Here is a 21,814-nt window from a genome sequence, read left to right on the forward strand (position 1 = left end):
AATAAAAAACCCCAATAATAAACACGTTCAGCGTCGAAATGCGCTCCCGCTGTTCGGTACTGCCGGACGAGGGAGGCAGAGAGAGGGGGAGAGAGAAAGAGAGAGACTCTCCAACAAAGGCCTTGCAAGACGCGGGATGCGAAACGCATTGGCAGTCTTGCCTTCGGGGGCCGTCGCTACCCAGCCTTGCCGGCAAGGTTTCCCTACTCCTTTCGCTCCCCGCTCAGGCCAGAGCAAACAGGCTCCGAGGGGCGAGGAGGAGGAGGAGGAGGAGAAGGCGGCGTCGGGGAGGAGCCAGACACGTAAGCGGATTCAGGCTCGGTTGTGCTCGCACCCACCGGCCTCTCCTGAGCCCAGCGGCGGTGGAGAGCGCGAGCGGGAGAGACGGATGGAGCTTGCGGAACGGCACAATCCCGGGTGCGTAAAGCCAGCGGGACTTAAGATGGCGGGAAGCCCGGAGCGCTGTCTTTATGAGGGGAGGTCGGGCGCTTAGGGGAAGGGGCGAGAGAGCCCTGCGCTCTCGGAGGTGGGGGGAGGGTCAGGAGGAGATGCGGAGTTGTACTGCCTGGGCGCCGAGGGCTCCCTTTGGGAGAGAAAGGGAAAGGGGAGCGTTGGAGCTCCCGGGCTCTTCGCGGGGATTGAGAGCCGGGCTCCGCTCGGGGAGAGGAAGGCGGGCTGGCTCTTTCTTTTGAGGAAGGGGGCTAACTTGCAGCGTGGGGATGCGAGCGGTGTATTAAACAGGGCGAAGAGGGAGCTCTGCAACCTCGGATGCTGCTGCTTTCCCCACTGCCGTCTGTCCGTCTCTCCTCCGGCGGTTATCTTCATAGTGGGGTGGCTCGTCGTGGGACTCTTCCTTCCCCCACGCCGTTGAGGAATGAACCCATCGTGGCGTGCGAGTTTCGTACCTGTCACCAAAGCGGGATCTTAAAGTTGCTTTTCAAGAAATAAAAGTGCTTGAGCAAGCATGGTTAGGCGAAAGGCAACCGCCCAGCGGGTGCCCTCCAGATGCGTGGGGCTGCCTCTTGCATCACAGCCAGCTGCCATAGCGAAGGAGAGTCAGCAGTGTATTTATTCCCTCTTTGGGGACTAGGTTGGGCAAGCGGACTATGTGTCTAAAGTTTAAACTTAAAAAAATAATAATAAAGAAGGGCGTTCGAAACGGAGTGGGTTGAATGCCTGAAATAATAGGTAGAAGGTGCCTGGAGGGTTGGGAGCTGGTGAGGTGAAGTGGAAGGAAGGGGTGCATCCGCAAGGAATTAGAATCCACGTTGTGTGCACGAGACACCTCAAGAATGCATAAGCAGGGAAGATGTGCTGAAGAAAAAGTGTGCAATTTTCCTTGCAAGTCCAACTGGATTATATATTCTATGATCACAGGGCTTTCTCTGTAACCGTCCTCTATGCATTCCTTTTAAAGTCCCAAGGTAGCCGAACGTTGTTATGTAACGTAGTTTTGAAGATAAAATAATAGAAATTTTTAATTTGTTGCTTGTCAATTGTGGTTTCCAGTCAGAATATTTATTGCATTGCAGAAAATCCATTTCACATTCAGTGAATCAGTTTTCACTTATATTTCACTTTCTGTTCTGTACTGATTGTACGATCCTGAATGTACGTGCCAACCCAAACTGGGCTTTTATGATCCTGAATGTACGTGCCAACCCAAACTGGGCTTTTATGATGCATGATTTCAGTAGACTTATATAGTCAAGTTATTTAAAAATTTGGTGTAGTTTCATTTTATTTATGTCATAGGAATAAAGCCTAAATCTGACCAGAGCCAGTCTGGTTGCTTTGTGCATCAAAATAGAGGTTCACATGTATAGTAAGTACTTGTAGGGGAAGATCAGTTTCAAATAGATCCTGATGCTTGGATCAGAAAATTCAGATTTCAGTTCCTGTTGTGATGTTATAGTAATATTTAATAGTAATAAATAAGTAGAGAGTTGTTTGTCCTGAAGGTTGACCTGAGTCAACAAGTTTTGTTTATCTCAACCTTCCTAATGACAGGTTCAGACTTCTCAGCAAGAGGATCAGTAAATGTTGCAAATTGATGGATCAATTTGGAAACTCTCATAGATAATGGAAGATGAGTTCTGAATTGGTGTCATTAAACTAAACATTCGAGTAATTCTATTCAGAACGTAGCAACTTGGAATAAGTAGTATATTTTAATGGTGTACTAGTATATATATCATTCTCATAGTTTTGACTTAGAAGCTTCAATCCATTTATGATTATTTTATGATATTTGAAAGGCTGTTCAATTAATTATATTACTTGGATTACTGATTAAGTTGTGAACTGCCCAGTCATTGAGAATGGGGTGTCATACAAGTTTTTCTGGTGATAGAAGAATGATAAATGTTAAGTTCAGAAGGAAGTGAAATGAAATGTAGAAATTATTAACAGTGGTCATTCACAAAACTATTTTTAGGTGTGACACAGATGTACTCAATGTTGTCGACTTTATTTCACAGATTATTCATTTATTATTCCCTCCCTACCAGCCATGTCCATGCATGTTTCTTGTTCAGCATATTCTATGTATCCAGCATGCAAATTGTGTAAAGATTTATATCATAAAAATAACAGCTATGCTGCTCAAATTGTTTGAATTTAAAGTACATAAATTGGGGCTAAAATTGAAAGATTTCCCTGAGGCTCATGCATGGCTAATTTAAAATTTCAAACAAGTTCTGATGTCCGGTCTTAGTGCTCTGTTAAACAGTTAATGGTTGCCTGCCAGTTAGAATATTACTGAAGGTTTATAAACCGTTTTTCAATCAATAAGTTGTAATTCATAATTCAGTTATGAATAGAAGATTTTTTGGCTTTGTGAGATTCCATAAGGGATTGCTGCATATTCTACCTACCCAGGACACTACTCTTTGGTGTAGCATTGCTAAGGCAAGAAGTAGTAATGCATCCTGAAATACAGTGTTGAATAACTATTAGCAATAGAAATATTGCAGTTTTCACTTTTCTCTCTTGGTTTTCTTTTCCTCGTTTCAAAAACCAATTTCCTACAGCTATTGATCAGCTAATAGATAAGTTGTCTGAAAATCTGTGATGGAAAGATTTTTCAGAATAACGTAAGGAGGAATTGCTATATACGTGAGTGTAGCTGATTATTTTAAACGTACATGATCAAAAATCAAATTTAGGTTTTGGTCGTATCTTCCTTGCTCTGTCAATAATTTGGGGTGGTTTTTTTTAAGCTTAGAGGTGGTAGTATAGTAAGCTAAGGAAAATTCTCAGCCAAGAAAAAAAGCCAGACCTCTGTAGTACACCTAGAGTAGCTGAGTTACTGCTAAAGATAATGGATAGTGGTGAGTATAGCTGGAGGAACACTGTGATTGCTCATTTAGGAATATTAAAAATGTACTGTGTCTCATTCCTTGCGCTTATTGAAAAGCAGTTATGTTACCTCAAACTATGAATCTTGGTATTTTCTACAGGGATTTTATTAATTTAAAGCATTGATGTGCTGCTCTTCAGCCAGGAAAAAATTCCCCAGTAAGGCTATATGCTAATTGGTAAGGAAGACTTTACTAAGGAAAGAGTAGGAACATTGGGGAAAACTTACAATATGTAATTTATTTATTAAACTTACATGCTGTCCTTCTCACTCTGCAAAGTGACTCTGGGTGGCTTACAATTTAAATCCTATATTTAATGCTTGATTTTAAGGAACCTAAAACTTAGTGTAACCACAAATGCATTCTAAAAGGCAAATTAAATAATAATAATGACAATAACAATACTAACAATAACAACAATAATATAATAATAAAGTTGGAAGAGATCTTGCAAGTCATCTAGTCCAAATAAAAGGAGCAGTTAAAAGTAGGATGTCCTTGAAAGAGAAACTGCTGGAAAAGGGGTTTTTAAAGATGGAGATATTAAAAGGAAATTGTAAACAATTTTATTGAGATGAAAAAAAAAACAGCAGAAGAAGCTAATGTGGTTACATGAAAAGCTTAGTGCACGGGTGTCAAACTCGTCATGTGACGTGTCGTGACGTATCACGACTCTTTGCATTGCCAGCAGTGGGGTGGGCACGACTTCGGTTTGATGAAACCAGTCCGCGGGCTGGCAGTTTGACCCCCATGGCTTAGTGAAAAAATCAAGCTGTAAGAAAAAATATAGGAAATGGAAAGAGGTCTAGGTCACACAGAATCATACTGACTCTATAACTGGAGCTTTGCAGCCCGCCGCCAGTAGTTCAGAGAAGCTGCCTCTGAGCTGGACAGCTGGCTGACAGCTGAGGAGGCGATGCAGTGGGTTGTGCCCAGGAAAAGGAGAGCATGCGAGGCCAGGAGGGATGGGACAGGGGGGAGGGAAACCAGCCGTGCTGGGATGCATCCAGCCATATGGGACCTCGGGCGGCTGGCTGAAGAGGGACGGTTGCCATCTCCAGGGCATGGCATGTGTGCCCACAAAGAGGGCTCTGAGTGCCGCCTCTGGCATGCGTGCCATAGATTTGCCACCACTGTTATATGCTATTGATGACATCTTGTGGCAAAACTTGGTACAGCAAGTATTTTTTTTTCTACTGTGAATGCTGACTGAATAACAGAGCTGTCCTTGACATCACTTTTAAAGATAAGCGTGGGAACACCTGGCATTGAAAACAACTCTTTTGGAGGTGGATAATCTTTGACTCTTATTACAATAGCCTCCATGGAAGATTTAGCTGCAAACAACAACGAAATGGATGAATATATCCCACCACTTAACTACAAACTGATACTGGACACGATTTTGGCATTGACAGAGCAAATTAAAGCCAAACTGCAAGAAAAATCTGACAATTTAAAGCCACCAAATCAAACTGTGACCTTAAATGAGGAGCAACATTAAGAGTGAAGACATTAAAGGCCTTCAAATGCACTATATTGAGAATTCAGCTAATCAAACGACAACCATAACCCCAGCTACTACTTTCTACCTAACCCAGATGGAATTGGAAGAAGGAAAAGACCTGACTGATCTAATGACAACTATATTGCATCAATCATCAAAAACTGAACTATTTAAGCAAAACTTCAATGGTTACAAAGGGGACACTTTCTTTGCAAAACTGACATTTGGATGCTCTCCCTGGATTCAAATAAGAGATATAGGGAGAAAGGGAGATACATTTGAGAATTTAAATATGCCAAAAGGGAAGCCTGACTGGCAGAAAAGGAAGGCAAGAGTTAGATTTAAAAAATTGAAATTTAAATTGTTTCTTCTTTGGGATTCCTAAGGATAGAGTTTAAAAATATCTTTTAATGGATTAAGAGGAATCTCTAAAAAATATAACTGATTTTACATTTAGGTTTTAGATCTGTAAGGGAAAACAAAATTAAGCTTCTAGAATATAATTCTGAACTATATTATAGAATTTGGAATGATATAACGAAAGATAGTATTTTAACAATTGATGAACGGTTAAGACGACATATAGGATATATTAGTTGTAATGATATAGACAGAAACTCATCTTGTATTTAACTTTTAAAGGAAAGTTGGTTATTAGAATCGATATATCGATATATGTTATAGAATTTGGAAAGATATAACATACTTTGCTATGCAGTGAATTGTTAAGATAATAAATAGACGTTTTTGGAAAAAAATAAGAATGTTTTGAAATGAACAATTAACTTTTGTAGACAGGATAATTACTCTTTATTGAAATAGGGAAATGTGGGTTACCCAACAAGTAAGCTTTCTTCCATTTATTATAGGCTACTCTAGATTATTTTATTGCAATTAGGTAAAACCTAAAAGCAAGATATTGATATGTATTAGTGAAAATATATTGAAAATTATTTTAATTGACTGGGTCACAATTAGAAATGTATTAATTTGATTAATTTGGCTATGTTATAGCTAAGGGAAGAGGAGAGGGAATTTTTGTTGATGTAACCTGAGCTATGTACAAATAACTTGTTCTTTGATATTGTTTACTTTTGATTACCCAACCACTGTATTGCTTCACAAATATTTGAATGTAAATAGTATAAAATTAATAAAACTTATAATAAAAAATAATGAGAACAGAGGATAGGGAAGGAGACTAATAGAAAGGAATTATTTTGAAATGTTCACATTAAAAAAGGTCAGGATCTCGTGTCTTTTTCTGAAATAGTGGATTTAAGCTACAAGAAAGCAGAATTTAACTCAACAGATGCAGTTTTCCAATGTGGTAAGTTCACTTTCATTGGATGTGTTCAGGTTGAAGCTAAACAACCATCTACTTGGAATGCCAGCACTGAACGGGAGGCTGGTGGCAATGTAAATAACTCCTTCAAACTCTCTAACTTTACAGAGACTAACTCAACTTTGTTGTGTCTGGGTAAGAAACACCTTGAAGGGATTCCCACAGCCAAATGCTACCTAGATCAGTCATTGATCCTGTGTGTTTGAATGTTATCTGATCATGAACCTTAGTTTTTGGAGGATAAGTTACATGGAAGGGATGAGGGTTAAAGCAGTGAGCTGGTCAATGGAAATCAGAGAGAAGCTATTTCTTCAAGAATATGAAGAAAATGTTTTTGTTATTCTGAGTCTTGTTTACACATGTATGCCCTACAGTAACCCTTCCTTTCCTGCCCTTTCATCTTGTTGTACTCAATCTATACTTGTACTCTACAGGTACTTCCTGCATTAGATAAATAGTGGGGTTTTTTGCTGTCCATTTGTGCTTCGTAGATGTCAACAAAATTTTGCTATTTTATATCCTCCATGGCCCCACTGGATTTACAGATGGTCTAAACTATGCTACTATAATCATATACAAGATAGAAATAGTAGAATGGAGCCAAAGTCTTTTGAATCCTGAACATTTAAATTTCTTGCTTGTAGTTGGAAAGTAATATTGTATTTTATTGTGAAGCAAGTTTATTATGAAGAAAGAGGGTCATATTCTAAAACTGGAAATGGCCATAAAATCTAAATCTGATTTAATTTAATTTATAAAATAAGGGTTGCTTAACGGTCACGGTATAGCTGGAACATGCAATTACAAAATTTTGCTTCAGAGTAGAGTGCTGCATCAGAGTAAAGCCGGATTAGACATCTCCATCACTGCAGGTCAGGGAACATATGCATCTGTTGCTAGCTGTTGCATTTATGCGTCTACAAAAGTTAGTTCTGGCTAGGGAGTGCTCAAACAGCAAAGCACAGAACAGGAAGTTAGATCAATCAGCACATTAGGAGGCGCACCTTCTCACTGTTCGCAGTCAGGACTTTGGGAAGTGTGTTCCTTGGCCCCTCTGTAGCCATCTGCAACCTACGCTTACCCATCAACCCCTTCACAACATAAGTATATGGTGATACCCGCAATTGCGGGCAACTCAAGCTTAAGGCCAATTTACAGTGTAATTCTGTATCTTTTAAAAATGTTGCTTAGTGTCAAGAATTCTTGCACAAGTGTGCAAGTAAAGGTGGGCTTTTGTATTTGGACACAGTTGAGGTCATTGGTCAGCCAATTCTCTTGGAACAGTTTTCTCCTGAGGAGCAGCCTGGTCACTGAATAGGCTTGAGAGTCCATGATAAGTATCTGTGCTTGGTTTCCTGATGATGAAATACTTGTTAAAGTATGGCTCTTTCATCAATACACTCAACTTCCTAAGAGTGTTCCTGCTTTTTCTGAAGTGCTTTTTCTCTTTGTTCCCCTTCATTAGTGCTTCTATAGGTAAGCAGTAACTGTAACATAGGGACACGGTGGCTCAGTGGGTTGGGACGCTGAGCTTGTCGATCAGAAGGTCGGCAGTTTGGCGGGTCGAATCCTGAGTGTCGCGTAACAGAGTGAGCGCCTGTTACTCGTCCCAGCTTCTGCCAACCTAGCAGTTCGAAAGCATGTAAAAATGCAAGTAGAAAAATAGGGACCACTATGGTGGGAAGGTAACAGCGTTCCGTGCGCCTTTGGCGTCTAGTCATCCCAGCCACATGACCATGGAGATGTCCTCGGACAAGCGCTGGCTCTTCGGCTTTGAAACAGAGATGAGCACCGGCCCCTAGAGTCGGAAATGACTAGCACGCATGTGCGGGGGAACCTTTACCTTTACCTTTACCTTTTTAACTGTAACGTAAGGCAAAAAGAAAAGCAGCTGGTTTCTATCATGTGGATTGTGATCTTCCAGGATAGTATTCATATATTGGAGCTGATGCATCATGATTGGGAGCTGATATAATATATCCAATAGTCCAGAGGTTCCCAACCTTTGGGCACCAGGGACCGGTTACATGGAGAGAGGTTTTTCCGCAGACCGGAGGGGTTTGCCTGTATCCCGCAGATGGGGCTTTGCTTTTTTCTGCGGACTGGTTGCTAGCATGCCGCAGCCCAGTACCGGTCCATGGACCGGGGGTTTATTTATTTATTAGATTTCTATACCGCCCTATTCCCGAAGGACTCAGGGCGGTTTACAGGGCAAAGTTAAAAGCAGTTAAAACAGTACAAAGGTTAAGATAAAATTAAAATAGGATTAAATAACAATAGCCCAAATTTAAAATTTAAATTTAAAAATTTAAAACCCCTCAGTCCAGGCCAGATAAATCAAACAACCAGGTTATTAGGTCCCGGCGAAACGAACGAAGGTCGGGGGCGGTCCAGAGTTCCACAGGCAGGTCATTCCACAGGCAGGTCATTCCACAGGGCAGGCGTGCCCACAGAGAACGCCCTCCCCCTGGGGATCACCCACTGGCACTCACTGACCGGCGGCACCCTAGCTCCCTGTGGGAGTGTACAGGACGATGGGAGATTGATGCCGGCAGCAGGTGCTCCCGAAGATAGTCCGGACCCATGCCATTTAGGGCTTTATAGGTCATCACCAGCACCTTGAATCTCACCCGGAGGGCAACCGGAAGCCAATGCAGCTCGCGGAGGAGAGGCGTTACATGGGAGTATCGGGAAACTCCCATCACAACTCGCGCGGCTGCATTCTGCACCAGTTGAAGCCTCCAAGTGGTCCTCAAGGGCAGCCCCATGTAGAGAGCATTGCAGTAGTCTAACCAGGAGGTCACGAGCGCATGAGTGACTGTGCGTAGGGCATCTCGGTCCAGATAGGGCCGCAACTAGCACACCATGCAAACTTGGGCAAAAGCCCCCCTGGTCACAGCTCCTATATGATCTTCCAAAGTGAGCCGTGAATCCAGGAGGACGCCCAAGTTGTGAGCCCTATCAATGGGGGGGGGGTAACACCTCACCCCCCATAGTTAAAGATGGACAAAACTGGTTCATCCAAGATGCTGGTATGCACAGCCACTCAGTCTTGGTGGGATTGAGTCGAAGCCTGTTTCTGCCGATCCAAACCCGGACCGCCTCTAGGCAACGGGACATCACGTTGAGTGCATCGCTGGGTTGGTTCGGGGTGGAAAGAAGCGGCTTCATATAGATGTTGAACAGGAGGGGGGAGAGGACCAACCCCTGAGGAACTCCACAAACAAGTGACCTTGGGGCCAACCTCTGCCCTCCTGTCAACACCGACTGCGAGTGGCCCAGGAGGTAGGAGGAGAACCACTGTAAAACAGTGCCCCCCACTCCCATCCCCCTGAGACGCCGCAGTAGGATACCATGGTCGATGGTATCAAAAGCCGCTGAGAGATCTAACAGGACTAGGACAGAGGAGCAACCCCTGTCCCAAGCCCTCCAGAGATCATTCACCAGCGCGACCAGTGCTGTCTCTGTGCTGTACCCGGGCCTAAAGCCCGATTGGTACGGGTCTAGATAATCAGTTTCCTCCAGGAACAAGGGAAGCTGGTGCGGCACCACGCTCTCAACAACCTTCACTGCAATAATCTGTCTTTAATGATATGGACCAAACAATTAAAGAGATAGTGTCTCTTTTCCACCACTTCCCTTTCCATTTAGTAACACAAAATATTTTACATATAGCGCTGGGGTAAAATTCTGTCGTTAATGATGTTATAATGCCCTGATGCCATTGAGTGGATAGGCAGAGTTTGCAGAAGTGCAGTATAAATGTACTCTTCTGTTCCTTCTTTATCTATCACTATTGTAACTTAAAGTTTTGGTGGTGGAACACTGTTGCTGATAGAATCATGTCTTTTGTTGCTGTATGTCTGGACAGTTTTGTCAGTGTATGAAATCTTACAGTCTACCAGCAAAACAAAACTGCCAAGTTTTAGGATCCCTCAGGTAACGGGTCTCAGTTTAGCATTCTTTGTCTAAAAATCAGCAAGACCTGGATAATCTGAGAGAAGGGGATCAAGGAGTAAGATGTGACCTAGTAGATGAAAAATGCCGTGGTGTGCCCATTCAAAGTCATCAGAATACTTCCTTTGTACTATTATTATATTTTGTACTAACTTTGATTCCTCTTGCTTCGAGCGGCTCTCTGAAAATATCTCTCCTCCTTCACCTCCTCTTATATTTTTCTCTTTTCTTTCTTCTGCCAAATTCGGTTTGTAAGGGAAGAAATTCAGCAGAAATAGCACTGTAGTTCTCCTTGAAGCTAGGACACATGCTCCATCTGTTAAATATATAAAACATTTCAGTGCCAGAGGCAGGAAGCTTGGCATAATGGGATGTAATTGTCAGTCTGGGAACAGCTTGAGAGCCTGACAGCACGGAGTTGTGTAATGAAAGTTTCAGCCTCTTGTTGGGTAAATTCTTTTAAAAGAGACCTTTTGAAATTTTGGGATTTTTAGTCAAGACTAAAAAGTGGCCAGGTTTCAAAAAGTCAAAATGCTTTTCAGTTTCCTAGATGGGTAGAAAATCTGCCCATTGGTGGCAAATTGCAAACGGAATGACCCAGGTTCCATGACAAGACTGAACATCGACATCTTAGGAATCAGCTAACTAAAATGGACAGGAATGGGTGAATTTAATTCAGATAACCATCAGGTATACTACTGCGGGCAAGAATCCCTCAGAAGAAATGGAGTAGCCTTCATAGTGAATAAAAGAGTAGGAAAAGCAATACTGGGATACAATCCCCAAAATGACAGAATGATCTCAGTTCAAATCCAAGGCAAACCATTCAGTATCACAGTAGTCCAAGTCTATGTCCCAACCACTGGTGCTGAACAGGATGAAATTGACCGGTTCTATGAAGCCGTACAGCACCTTATAGAACTAACACCAAAAAATGATGTCCTTATCATCATCATCATTGAAATGCTAAAGTAGGAAGCCAAAAGATAAGTGGAATAACAGGCAAGTTTGGCCTTGGAGTACAAAATGAAGCAGGGCACAGGCTGATAGAATTTTGTCAAGAGAATACGATGGTCATAGCAAACACTCTTTTCCAACAATCCAAGAGACGGCTTTACACATGGACATCACCAGACGGTCAACACAAAAATCAGATTGACTATGTGCTCTGCAGCCAAAGATGGAGAAGCTCTATACCACAGGTCAGCAACCCGTGGCTCAGGAGCCGCATGCGGCTCTTTAAGCCGTCTCCTGCGGCTCCCAGTCGCCCGGTGTGCACGCACCTCTCCAAACGGAGAGTGGTGCCGCCCGTTTGGAGAGGTGCATGTGCACCTCTCCGAACGGGCGGAGGTGCGCGCGCAGCTCTCTGAACGGGCGGAGGTGCGTGCGCACCTCTCCAAACCTTTGGAGAGCTGCGCGTGCACCTCTCGGAACGGGCAGTGGTGCCGCCCATTTTGAAAGCTGCCGTGGCCCGTTCGCAAAGCTACCACCTTCGGAGGAAGGCGGCAGCCTGCAAACGGGCCGTGGCAGCTTTCCAAAAGGGCGGCGCTTTGGAAAGCTGTCGCGGCCCGTTTGCAGAGCTGCCGCCCTCTGCAAATGGGCCGCGGCAGCTTTCAAAAAGTGCAGCGCTTTGGAAAGCTGCCGCGGCCCGTTTGCAGAGCTGCCGCCTTCGGAAGAAGGCGGCAGCCTGCAAACAGGCTGCGGCAGCTTTCCAAATCGGCGGCAGCAGGTCTGCAAATGGGCGGAGGTGCGTGCGCAGCTCTCCAAAGGTTTGGAGACCTGCTTGCGCACCTCTCGGAACGGGCAGTGGCACCGCCCTTTTGGAAAGCTGCCGCAGCCCGTTTGCAAACTGCCGCCTTCCTCCGAAGGCGGTATCTCTGCAAACGGGCCGCGGCAGCTTTACAAACCGGCGGCAGCAGGTCTGCAAACGGGCACTTCTCCGAACGGGTGGCAGTTTGGAGGTCCTGGGGGTGGCTCCGGCGGCGCCCGGGCTGAAGGTGTCGGCACAACCCAGCACCCGTCATCCGGGAGACCCGTCACCGCCACCGCGCAGGTGCGTCCACATAAAAAAGTGGGAACCGTGCGCGTGCGTCCATGTATGCGCATGCGCAAAAAACAAAACGTTTTGTGCATGCTCCCACTTTTTTTATGTGTGATAGAACCGGTTCCCAGTGGCTCTTTTGCTTTTTCAGGTTGCCGACCCCTGCTCTATACAGTCAGTAAAAACAACACCAGGAGCTGTCTGTGGCTGAGACCATGAGCTTCTCCTTGCAAAGTTTAGGCTTAAACTGAAGAAAGTAGGGAAAAGCACTAGACCACTCAGGTATGAATTAAATCATATCCCTGTTGAATATACAGTAGAGGTGACAGATTTAAGGAATTAAATCTGATAGACAGAGTGCCTGAAGAATTATGGATGGAGGTTTACAACATTGTACAAGAGGTGGCAACTAAAAGCATCCCAAAGGAAAAGAAATGCAAGAAAGCAAAATGGCTGTCTGAGGAAGCTTTGCAAATAGCTGAGGAAAGGAGGAAAGCGAAAGGCAAGGGAGAAAAAGGAAGATACTCCCAATTGAATGCAGAATTACAGAGAATAGCTAGAAGAGATAAGAATGCCTTCTTAAAAGAACAGTGCAAAGAAATAGAAGAAAACAATAGAATAGGGAGGACCAATGGAGAGATGAAGGGAACGTTTCATGCAAAAATGGGCATGATAAAGGACCAAAATGGCAGGGACCTAACAGACGCAGAAGAGATTAAGAAGAGGTGGCAAAATTACACAGAAGAACTATACAAGAAGGAGCTTAACATCCCTGATAACCACGATGAGGTGGTCACTGACCTTGAGCCAGACATCCTAGAATGTGAAATGAAGTGGGTCTTAGAAAAGCTGAGCAACAGCAAAGTTAGTGGAGGTGACAGTATTCCAATTCAAAATCTTAAAAGACGATGCAGTAAAAGTGCTACACTCAATTTGCCAGCAACTTTGGAAAACTCAACAGTGGCCACAGGATTGGAAAAGATCAGTTTACATTCCAATTCCAAAGAAAGGCAGTGCCATTGCACTCATTTCACATGCTAGTAAAGTTATGCTTAAAATCCTACAAGCTAGACTCCAGCAGTGTGTGGATCGAGAACTGCCAGAAGTACAGGCAGGATTTCAAAGAGGCAGAGGAACTAGAGATTAAATTGCCAACATACGCTGGATCATGGAGAAAGCTAGGGAGTTCCAGAAAAACATTTACTTCTGCTTCATTGACTATGGTAAAGCCTTTGATTGTGTGGATCTCAACAAACTGTGGCAAGTTCTTAAGGGGATGGGAGTAGCGGATGGGAGTAGCAGACCATCTTATTTATCTCTTGAGAAACCTATATGCGGGTCAAGAAGCAACAGTGAGAACTGGACACAGAACCACTGATTGGTTCAAAACTGGGAAAGGAGTCCGGCAAGGCTGTATACTATCACCCTGCCTGTTTAACTTATATGCAGAGCACATCATGAGAAAGGCAGGGCTAGATGAATCAAAAGTTGGAATTAAGATTGTCGGGAGAAATAACAACCTAAGATAAGCAGATGATATCACTCTAATGGCAGAAAGTGAAGAGGAACTAAAGAGCCTCTTGTTGTGAGTGAAGAAGGAGAGTGCAAAAGTTGGTTTGAAACTTAATATTAAGAAAACCAAGATCATGGCATCCGGCCCTCTCAATTCCTGGCAAATAGATGAGGAAGAAATGGAGGTAGTGACAGATTTTATTTTCCTGAGCTCCAAGATCACCACAGATGGGGACTGCAGCCAAGAAATTAAAAGACGCTTGCTCCTGGGAAAGAAAGCCGTGGCAAATGTAGAGAGTACACTAAAAAGCAGAGACATCACACTGCCAACAAATTGCGTATAGTCAAGGCTATGGTCTTCCCAGTTGCAATGTACAGCTGTGAAAGTTGGATCGTAAGAAAGGCTGAGCACCAAAGAATTGAGGCCTTTGAACTATGGTGTTGGAGAAGACTCCTGTGAGTCCCTTGGACTGCAAGGCGATCAAACCAGTCAGTCCTAGAGGAGACTGCTCTTTAGAAGGCCAGATCCTGAAATTGTAACTCAAATACTTTGGCCACCTAATGAGAAGGAAGGACTCACTGGAGAAGAGCCTAATGCTGGGAAAGATTGAGGGCAATAGAAGAAGGGGAAGACAGAGAATGAGGCGGCTGGATTGTGTCACTGAAGCAATAGGCATGACCTTAAATGGACTCCAGAAGATAGTAGAGGACAGGAAGGCCTGGAGGAATGTCCATGGGGTCGCGATGGGTCGGACATGACTTTGCAATTAACAACAACAAATGGAAAACATCTTGCCTAAGATAAATCAATGGTTGAATTTACATTGTGTAATAACCATGGCTTGCTTAATCCATGATTTGTTCCCTTATCTAGAAATCCTACAAACCATGACAGCTACGTTCATAGAATACTTTGAATCAAAAGACTACATTATGTCTTAGCTATGTGAAAATGCAGACATAGTGATTTGTAAGCTGCTTATGATATTTGAACCCAGCCAGTTGAGACTTGGTCATGTGATGGTTGAATTAATTGTAATGTAGTGTGTGGCATGTAAACCAGTGAGCATATCGCTGCCCAGATTAATAAATTAGCTCGTGTTACCGGTAAACGTAGGCACAAACTCATTCATAACCTAAATCACATACCCATTTAGCTTCTTTCTTGAAGTAAAGGAGAGAAGAAGGAGAGAAGAAGGACATTCCTAGAAGCCAATAAAAATGTTTTGATTAGAATTGTCCAAAAATATATAGTTATATATTCTTGGTTTTTTAAAAAAATATTTTTAAAAACAAATTTTGAGGGGATGCCAATAAGGGCCTAAATATTTGGTATTCAGTATAAAGTTTTGATACTATTAGTAATGCTAAAACTATATCATTGTTAAAAAAAACCCTATCATCATAGTCATGTTTTTGAAAACCTGCTTAGTCATGTTGGATTACAGCAAGGTATAGATCCTGATAAATTAATAAATAAAATAAATATATGGATAAATATGCTATGTTTTTATCCTAATCTGGCTAAAGCTAGTTAAATGATATTTCCAGATTAATTAAAATACACTCTGTTTTTCTATTTTTGCCCATTTTTTTTTTGGTGGTGGTGAGAAATGAAAGAAGTGATGGGAAGGTTGGAATTAGAAGAAAATGTTAATCTGGAACTCTCATAAAACTACTGACTCAAGCAAAACGATTGCCAAATTATTTTAAGGGATTCTGTTCCAGATGAAACCAATAAAATGAGGTTGTTGAGACTAAAGGAGTGGTGTACAATCCTTAGAAATTGGGTCTATGGAGTTCAGTGCTTTACCCCAAATAATAAGTTATAAAATTCAAGCCTTTTAAGGCAGCGGTCCCCAATCTTTCTGGCTTGGCGGACCAGTGGGGGAGGGAGAGGGTATAGTTCTGCGTGAATGGCAGGCATGCACAAGAGCAGCTCACACAAATGGAGCTTTGTTCATGAGCACCTACGGCTTGCACAAGTGGAGATGCACATGTGTACTTGCCCACCCCTTGCACGGCCCAATAGTAGGCTGCACCCCAGGGGTTGGGGACCCTTGTTTTAAGATGATGAAATTAACTAGCTTGGTGCCACATTGTTGAATATTATCATTGCATTTTGTAATTCTTTTGATTTCCTACCCATCTTGTTGTGATCAAGAATTAGGGAAGAAAAGCTTTTATTGATTGAAAAGATGGGGAGAGATCACCTATCTTCATTGGGGGTTTTTTTTTAAACCTTTTTGGTCACCTCTCCACTAGAAATGGTTAGTATTTTGTTGTGCGACTAGCTAACAGAGACACATCTTCCCTAGCTTAATTTATAAACACTATTCATCTGAGTAATAAAATGTTAGGTATTCTGCCTGTTCCAGGAAAAGTTTTGCCTTGAGGTATCTCATGAAAATAGCAAGGAGTCTTTCTTAGCCAAGGCAACTTTCAGTAAATAAGAGAGGTAAGATATGTACATATATATTTTGCTTTCAGGCTGCCCTATTTTGCTGCCTCTAGATGGCTATAAAATACCTCAAAACTGTCATATATATAAACAAAAATCCACAAATCAGCATCAACACATACCAATGTCATGTGCTAGCAATCCTAACTTCAGCAAAGGGATAAATAAATCATCCTAACTTGAAAAATATATATTTTTTCTCTTATTGTTATAAATAATCAGAACCAATGTTACTTTTATGGAATCAGAGTTGGCAAGATGTGGGAAACATAGCAAATGCCAAATAAATACGCCTTTTTGTATTCTCAGGCACCTGGCACAAAGAATTTGCTTTGTGATATGTTGTTCATATTATCTTGTCCTATATGTACTATTCTTGTACTTCTACTCTGGGGACTGATTCTGCATTTTTTCACGTTTTCATTTTAAGATGGTTATAGTTTATGTAGAAATATAAGCCTTATAGTAATTCTTTATTGAAAGCTGCAGAAAAAAAATCAGGGTGCAACAATTCCCTTCCAATACACAGCTTTATTATTTCCAGATTAAAATTGTTGATCAGAATCAGCAGCCCTGCTGTGTTTTCCTGTACAAGGTACACTAGTTGGTGCTTTTTGCTTTATGGTGCATTTTAAAACTAGTTGCATAGTTGGTGATACTGGAAATCTACGCTAAATCAATAAGCCTGGATGTGTGTGTGTTTTGTGTGGAGCTGAGCAAATCTGTCCATGTGTAAAGGGCTTATGAAGTGCTTGCCTGAACTAATTGCTTTAATAAATTATGCATTTTGATGCTGCACAATTTTGTGATCAAAAGCTGTCTCCTCTGCCATGGAGGAGACAGGAAGATGTAAATGTTTTTTACTTCCCTCAAAGTTGCTGTTTATTATCTTTTAAGGCCTTCGGGGATATTAAAGGTAATGGAAATTTGGTCAGTGAATTTAAATTGATTGGTCAGACTGATCTATGTAGGCAAGGAGTATACATGGGATGTCAGTGGACTTCCAAGGCCATCCCATCCAATAAAATGAAACATCAGTGAAATTCTATAATAGTTTCTAGTAGGATTTTTTTTAAAACAATTGTTGCTTGTGGTAACCTTTCTCATGAATATGTAGTAGGTTACTCAGTTTTGAAAGAGAGAATGAAGGCTACTAGCAGCTTCTACCAAAGGCTCCATTTGTTTTCCCTTATGTATTTATAAAATTGAGTGGATTTTCACATTGTCAACTCATTTGTACTTTCTTACAAGAAACAGCCTATAGTTCTGATAGATCAGATCAGCAAAAGTAGAACTCCAAGGCAAGAGGTTTCCTTAAAGAACATATTTATTGGCTGCAAAGTATCTGCACAGTCAAAAGTGAAACCAAGTCTGGAGTTCCCTAATGTTACAAAATTGAACTTCCTACCCCAGCACTATGTAATTATCCACTTTCCCCAATAGAATAATTTGGCGGACTTTCTAACGGAAGGCTCAGCCCGCCAAAAGTCAGACAAGCAATGACCTTGGTTCCCACTGGATAATTTATTGTTTAGTCTAACCTTAAAACCACTCATCCCCCCTCCCAGTACTGTGGCAACAGAAAACAAAGCAAAAATGGCTTCAGCCAAGATCGTTGTAGTGTTGATAGAAAGCTTTTTTGAAGCGTAGGTTTAGTTGATCTTTTCTTGTATATGTTAAGATCAAGCGAACTAGCCAACTACGGTAGTCAGATCTAGTTGCACCTGAACTTGATTTACTGCCTTGAGAAAAATTAGATTTTTATATGTTCAGGTCTCATGAACTTATTTTGATATTAAAGGGGATTGAGAACTGAGATTAACCTCTGCAGTTGGCAGTGGTTTGTCCAGCCTAATCAACAGATTTGTTTGAAAACACATATACTGAGTCTTGTCTCTGAAGAGCATTTGGTGGGTTATAACAACTCATAACTTAAAAGGATCTTTCCAAATTATAGCATTGCATGAAACACAAAAACCCAGCAATTAAAACATTTGGAATATTAAAAAGAGCTGAGTTAAAATGGTAAGTTATAATTATGTTTAATTCCTTCTTATATAAATAATGTTAGTTTTGGAAGATTATTGAGACAGACTTCCCTTCAGATTCAAGCAAGAATGGCTCCTTTTTATATATCATATCACACTTCTAAGGGGGAAAATAGATGAAGGGACCTAATAGATTCCTAATTCCTAATGCTTACAAATAAATTGATTGAAATTAACAGTTGGTGTACAGTGAGGTAAGAGTGCACTTTGCAGGTAAATAGTTTCTTAAATGCTTTATTTTATTTTTACGGGCTTTTTAAATTAATATTTTTTTCAAATAATGGAATTTATTGCATTTCATAATTTCATTGTAGGATTTATTTTTATTGTCTATTGCTTTTGATATCTGTATTTTGTGTATTTTGAAATATTAGAAAAGTTAATTTATTAATAATTTTAACACATTTCTAAATCCATTGTTTATTTACCTGGTCCCTCCCTTTCTGGAGTCTTTTCCTTCTGTTTATATACATATATTTTCCTCAAGATCTTCAGTAAATAATTTATATACTACTAAAACTCTCATTATATTTATCTGCTTGTACTCTCAAGTTAGCCCAAGTGATACATTACACCACAGCATTTTTTGACTCAAGGTATTTAAAATCCGTTAATGTAAAGAAAGTAAAAAATCCAGAACCCCTGTGGAATCGAAACTTCTATGACAGTGATGGCAAACCTTTTAGAGACCGAGTGCCCAAACTGCAACCCAAAACCCACTTATGTATCATTGGGTGCTGGGCGGGCGTGGCCCATTGGGTGGGTGTGGCCCATTGGGTGGGCGTGGCTGCAGTGGTAAAGGCAGACTGGGTGGGACTTAAAAAGTTCAATCAATTCCAACTTTGCAAGATCTTTTTTTTCCCCACAAGAAGTTGAAATTAATTGATTGAACCTTTTCTTTATTCTCCGCTCACAGCGGCGGAGGCCTAAAAAAGGTTTTATAAAAGCCAGCTGAAGGCCTAGGACTAGGGCGATGGCATGCATGCCCACAGAGAGCGCCCTGCGTGCCACCTGTGGCATGCGTGCCATAGGTTCACCACCACTGTTCTATGATATCCACACTAGGTGTGGCTGTTGCAGAACTTTTGCCACCATATTCTCTGCTGGCTTCCCACAAGCAAAATCAATGGGGAAAGTCATAATTGGACCACACAGAGTCATTCTGTTTGGTCTGCTCATGGCAATTCTTTTATCTCTTTAGATTAGTAAATATTGACCAGTTATTGAAATTTGTTTGCCACTGCAATACATTTGTTTTCGGTTTTTTGGTTTTGTTCATGGGACCATAATGTAGCACTGGGGTAAAAAAAACAAAATTTAATGTTTATTCTGGTCACATCAGACTACACTACCTTTCTCTCAGAGGATGATCCAATGGGTCACAAGGAATACACTAAAAAAGAGATATTTTTTTTAAAGAAATGGATTACCAAGTTTAAGTGAGCCACCAAAAGACCATGCCTTAGGGGTTGTTTGGTCATAGAAAATGTCATAGCAGAGGATATCATTAGACAAATACAGTAGGTGGATATAGAAAATGAACATGGGAGAAGCTAGCCATTTAAGTATTCTAGCCCCAAACAATTCAAAGCGTTAAAAATATTCAGTAGATCTTCTGTAGCACTTAGAAATAGAAAGTCAATTTTTAAAAAACAAGGGAGCCATCATGTTCCATGCAACCAGCTTTGGTTAGCAATTGGGCTGCTATACTACAGATCAACAATGGTTTCTAAAGTCAATATTTATTTATTTATTTATTTAATAATATTTCTATACCGCCCTTCTCCCGCAGGACTCAGGGCGGTGAACAGGGCAAGAATAAAAATACAAATTACAAAAGTTAAAACTAAATTAAATAAATGTCCACATACTAAAATACATATTTAAAACCTAATAAATAGCAATAGCAAACCCACCCCCCGATCCCCTCATCAGGCCAGGCCAGCTTGTTCAAAAAAGTATGTTTTTAGCTCGCGGCGAAAGGAGCGAAGGTCGGGCGCCGTCCGGAGCTCAACTGGGAACTGATTCCATAGCTCCGGGGCGCCCACAGAGAAGGATCTCCCCCTGGGGGCCACCAGTCGACATTCTCTGACCGGAGGCACCCTGAGGAGGCCCTCTCTGTGGGAACGCACAGGGCAGAGGGAAGTCGATGCCGGCAGCAGGTGTTCCCTCAGGTACTCTGGACCCCTGCCATGTAGGGCTTTGAATACCATTACTAGTACCTTGAATCTCACCCGGAAGACAACTGGCAACCAATGCAGCTCACAGAGCAGAGGTGTAACGTGGGAGTATCGGGAGACTCCCAACACAACTCTCGCGGCTGCATTCTGTACCAGTTGGAGCTTCCGGGTGGTCCTCAAGGGCAGCCCCATGAAATATATTTCAATAAGGCACATGTGGTGAAACTGAGAAGTAGCACCTTGGTAAGATCTGCATCCTTCAGAAGTAGGAATAATTGGTAATGGACATAAATGACTTAAAACACATTTTCTTCTGGTAATACAGCTTACAACTTTGGATCTTAAATAGGCAGTATCAAAGCAATGGTATGGTGCAAATGCATCATACATGTAGTAGACAACGTCTACAAATAGATCAACATTTTCGGTTCTGTTTTAGCGGCTCTCTATCCCCCTTTTTTCCCCTTTGTCCTCACACTTTTTCTGTGAAGGCACATTTAGCTACGTTTTTCAATATAGGGAACTAGTATTTTATATTTATATTTATATTATTTATATTTATTAAATTTTTATACCGCCCTTCTCCCGAAGGACTCAGGGCGGTGTACAGGGCAATATTAAAAATGAAGTACAAAAGTTAAAAAACAATTAAATATTATGCCCGATATAAACAGTAATTAAAACCATGTTAAAAACCCAGCCCTTAACCCATCAAACCAGGCCGGATTGCTCAAATAAATACGTTTTTAGATCCCGCCGGAAGGAGCGAAGGTCGGGGGCCATCCGGAGCTCGACCGGCAAGCGGTTCCACAGGTCTGGCGCGCCCACAGAGAACGCCCTCCCCCTAGGGGCCACCAATCGACATTCTTTGATCGGAGGCACCCTGAGGAGGCCCTCTCTGTGGGAGCACACTGGACGGAGGGAGGTTGACGCCGGCCGCAGGTGTTGCCGTAGGTAATCCGGACCCATGCCATGTAGGGCTTTGGGGTATAATGATTTTTTTTTAAAAAAAGATGAGAGTGACACTGCTGTTTCTAACTAAGCATTAAGCTTTCATTGATCTCTTGCTACATATTGCAGAGGAGTCTTCATGTTCTGCTGTGGGCATGGGTAACCATTTGGGGTGATTTATAATATTTCCCCATTGTAAGAGGCAAAGAATGATATATGTGAACTGTTGTTTTTGCTTATACAGTGTAATGAAAGGCAGCCCATTATGTTGTATTATTGTACTGGAAGCCATGGTTTCCCACAATAATGGCAGATTCCCAGTTTGCTGCTTATTGAAAAGCAAAATTTTAGCTTTGGAGAAGAAAGTTACACCACCCAGAGCTGTAGATTGGGAAATTGAAAAGTATTCTGAGGGAAGATAGGAATGAACTATTTCCATAGAATATTGTT

General features: G+C 41.8%; 1 protein-coding gene across 2 annotated transcripts in view; it reads left to right on the forward strand.

The window, feature by feature from the left end:
- Positions 1–327: 327 nt before the first annotated feature.
- Positions 328–21,814, forward strand: part of KCTD6 (potassium channel tetramerization domain containing 6) — a 45,635-nt gene continuing 24,148 nt past the window's right edge. For both annotated transcript variants that reach the window (XR_014491689.1, XM_083356084.1), the window contains exon 1: positions 328–417. The gene's annotated coding sequence lies outside the window, so the exon portion shown is untranslated. The remainder of the gene's footprint in view (positions 418–21,814) is intronic.

Source organism: Vipera ursinii (assembly GCF_947247035.1).
Source record: "Vipera ursinii genome assembly, chromosome: 2".
NCBI classification, from domain to species: domain Eukaryota; kingdom Metazoa; phylum Chordata; class Lepidosauria; order Squamata; family Viperidae; genus Vipera; species Vipera ursinii.